General features: G+C 31.8%; 1 protein-coding gene across 2 annotated transcripts in view; it reads left to right on the forward strand.

Moving 5' to 3' along the window:
- Positions 1-1914: 1914 nt before the first annotated feature.
- LOC110457409 (beta-1,3-galactosyltransferase 5-like) overlaps positions 1915-4456 on the forward strand; it is a 21046-nt gene continuing 18504 nt past the window's right edge. Inside the window, exon 1 of one of the 2 annotated variants that reach the window (XM_021508671.1) lies at positions 1915-2002. The gene's annotated coding sequence lies outside the window, so the exon portion shown is untranslated. The other variant, XM_021508670.1, reaches the window with a different exon arrangement.

Raw genomic sequence — 4456 nt, forward strand, 5'->3', positions numbered from 1 at the left:
TTTGAAACAGGCTAGTATATGAAAACCACGAAATTTTAACCCCACGAAAATAAATGATTTGACAGTATATACATTCGAACACAGGTTAGCCAGTAAATAATTTACGTACAAGTAACTGCAGTTATTAACTATGAAGGGTCAACATTCGAGTACTTGTTAAGCATAGTTAACAGTTAACATTCTTTAACCTGTTGATTAAATTTAACAGTTAACATTCTTTAACCTGTTGATTATACTTAACAATAAACATTCTTTAACCTGTTGGTTATATTTAACAGTTAACATTCTTTAACCTGATGATTATATATAACAGTTAACATTCTTTAACCTGATGCTTATATTTAACAGTTAACATTCTTTAACCTGGTGATTATATATAACAGTTAACATTCTTTAACCTGATGATTATATTTAACAGTTAACATTCTTTAACCTGATGATTATATATAACAGTTAACATTCTTTAACCTGATGATTATATATAACAGTTAACATTCTTTAACCTGATGATTATATATAACAGTTAACATTCTTTAACCTGATGATTATATATAACAGTTAACATTCTTTAACCTGATGATTATATATAACAGTTAACATTCTTTAACCTGATGATTATATATAACAGTTAACATTCTTTAACCTGATGATTATATATAACAGTTAACATTCTTTAACCTGATGATTATATATAACAGTTAACATTCTTTAACCTGATGATTATATATAACAGTTAACATTCTTTAACCTGATGATTATATATAACAGTTAACATTCTTTAACCTGATGATTATATATAACAGTTAACATTCTTTAACCTGATGATTATATTAACAGTTAACATTCTTTAACCTGATGATTATATATTACAGTTTGTATTCTTTAACCTGTTGATAATATTTAACAGTTAACATTCTTTAACCTGATGATTATATATAACAATTAGTATTCTTTAACCTGATGATTATATTTAACAGTTAACATTCATTAACCTGTTGATAAAGCTTAACAGTTAACATTCTTTAACCTGATGATTATATTTAACAGTTAACATTCTTTAACCTGATGATTATATATATAAGTTGGTATTCTTTAACCTGATGATTATATATAACAGTTAACACTCTTTAACCTGTTGATTATATTTAACAGTAAACATACTTTAACCTGTTGATTATATTTAACAGTTAACATTCTTTAACCTGTTGATTATATTTAACAGTTATTATTATTTTACCTGTTGATTATATTTAACAGTTAACATTCTTTAACCTGTTGATTATATTTAACAGTTAACATTCCTTAATCTGTTGATAATATTTAACGGTTAACATTTTTTCACCTGATGATTTTTTATTAAATGGGCAACGTTCGAGTACATGTTGATTATAATATATGGTTAAGATTCGAGTACCTATTGTTTAAAGTAAATGGTTGACATTCTTTTACCTGTAGATTATAGTACATTTAACATGTTTTAGCTGTTCATTTTAGTGAATGGTTAACAATATAGTTTACCAGTAGATTATAGAAAATGGTTAACTTTTGTGAGCATGTTGATTATACAATATAGTAAATGGTAAGCTTTTGTACCTGTTGATTATAGTAAATGGTAAGCATTTTTACCTGTTGATTTTAATAAATGGTAAATATTTTTACCTGTTGATAATGGTAAACGGTTAGCATTTTTTACCGGTTGGTTATAGTAAATGGTTGATTGTATACATATATATGGTAAAGGGTTAACATTTTTTTATCAATTAACATACACTACATTTACATTAAGAAACCTGTAGTAACATAATCCATGCTGTAATCTGTTTGAACGTATAAACGTTCATCAAAGACGGCTATAGGTTACTGGTTGATCGACAGATTTCCGGTTTACATACACAATTTCTCTCATACTGTAGTCTAGCTGGTATAACGTGACAGCGCTTCGATAAAAAGTTTGTATGGAGTCGTCACGGTCCAGGTACAAGGAAAGTCCACGTACGTCGCAGTAAGTATTAACTAACTTGTTAGCTGTTTACATTAGCGTTCTCGACCCGAGCGGCCGTAAGAAAGGATATTACTTCCAACTATTACCATAAAAATAAACCAGCTGGACGATCGGGTGTCCCCAGCTATCACTACTACACTTAGCCAGTCGGTACAGGGAACGTACAATGTACACGACTGTCGTTAGATAGAATTAAGTAGAGTATTGCAGACGCAGTTTTGGATAGACCGGACGAAAAGGTTAAGTGAATGCTCTATTCCAGGGAGATATCGTACAACTATAACACCCGGTAAGTATATGTTACACTCTAAGTGCAATGTAAAAATAAGTGACAGCACACAATGTCAACAGTCAAACCGGTGGTGGTTGTTTATCCAAAACATGGTCTTATGTTTACATGATGCTATGCACATGAATTATTATGCATGTATAAATATAATGGTTGTAACAAATAAACATTTGCATTATTTTTCATGAGTCGCTTCTTAAAGATAACTACATTTATATGCAAACTGGTTTGGTGAATTATTCATGGTGTTTTCGCTGTGGACATTTGTGACCTCCCACCTTCAAACTCTGTGCTACATGTATATAGTTATATACACGGGTGCTCCCTAAATTACTGTCAGTGTAGTTTACAACAGTATAGTAGTTCTATATATAACCAGTCGGTACAGGGAACAATGTGCTCGACTGTCGTTAGATAGAATTAAGTAGAGTATTGCAGACGCAGTTTTGGACGGAAAGGTTAAAAGCGGACGATCTGAAAAATATATGTTTTTATTCTGTATATATATATATACGGGTGTTTCCTTACTGTCAGTGTAGTTTACACCAGTAGACAGTGTAGTGTTATATATATATATACGGGTGTTTCCTTACTGTCAGTGTAGTTTACACCAGTAGACAGTGTAGTTATATATATATGTATATATATTTGTTACACCTCAAGTAAATTTCTAGCTATTTGATTAGTTGGGAGAAAATTAAACAAAAATCTTTGTCACCCTCCGAAAATACATTGGTTTTAAGGGGCGCGGGTGATATTGCCATGAGACAGTGAAAAATATCACATGCGCGAAAAATGTGCGTTCACCGCTTCGTTTCCCAACCGTGATGGTCACAAGAACGTTTCACGGCAACAGCCGATTTTATCAATTTTATAAGCGCCGATGCGATAGTGATTGTAAACAGCAGACTATCAACAAACAAGATGTCATTATCGAGGTTTGCTGCAATTTCTGAGCTACAAAGACTTTTGGTGTAACAAAATAGATATGACATTCATTAGCAGGTGACATTGAATATTGTCACCTGCTAATGAATGTCATATTTATATAATATATACGGGTGTTTCCTTACTGTCTGTATAGTTTACAACAGTAGACAGTGTAGTTTTACGCCACACTTAAAATTCAGTTAAATGGTTTTTTTTATATCAGCTTTTTCTCTTTTGTAACATTTAGTATAAATCAACCATTAATAGCTCGTCTTTTGTACATATTTTAACTAGATATACTAGACACTCAAAGGCAATTAAAGACAAAACATATCGGGGTTTTATAGGGTACAAATGTTAAGCACGTGAATGCGAATAATTAAACCTCTCCATCTAGGAAGAATTATTGCACGTATCTAATCAGGGGGATACAACCTGTATATATAAAAAGAAATTTAGATAATGCAATTTAATACAACAAGATCAAATTAACATGTCCTGTTATCGTAGTCAAAATAATACCAGGTTGTCATCTTTGTAGAGCCAAACATACTGGTAAATACTAATACGAGCTGTCGATGAAGTCAGTGGTAAATAATATCTCGTACATAATACGCTGATCGTATAGAAACTGGAAAGTTAGCCCGCCACCCTGTCACTTCGAACACAAAAGGACCGGTAAGATATTGTTGAAACAGGATTACTACTGTACAAACAGTTGATCATGTATCAATGAAACAGAGAGCTTCTCATGAACAGACAGCAAATTTACATATAAATACATAGGTGCCTTTTATGTCGCCGCCTGGGACGTAGCAAAAGATTACACGAAGTTATAGCCTTGTGTACAAGCAATTTACTTAAAAAATGGTATCTTTTTTTAAAATCTTTAATGGAAATAGGACTTGCGTATACCATAAAAAGAATATTTTAAAAGATTCAGTAACCAGATAAAATGACTGCGACCTATAAGAATATATACTGGTACATTGACTCAGATATCAAACCACTAAACACAGTATTACCAGTCACTGACAGTAGTTGTTTACAGTGTATATCGTACCACTGATTACACTTACTGTATTACCAGTCACTGACAGTGGTTGTTTACAGTGTATATCGTACCACTGATAACACTAATTGTATTACCAGTCACTGACAGTGGTTGTTCATAGTGTATATCGTACCACTGATTACACTAACTGTATTACCAGTCACTGACAGTGGTTGTTTAC

This window comes from Mizuhopecten yessoensis, unplaced genomic scaffold (assembly GCF_002113885.1).
Source record: "Mizuhopecten yessoensis strain PY_sf001 unplaced genomic scaffold, ASM211388v2 scaffold9133, whole genome shotgun sequence".
Lineage (NCBI taxonomy): Eukaryota > Metazoa > Mollusca > Bivalvia > Pectinida > Pectinidae > Mizuhopecten > Mizuhopecten yessoensis.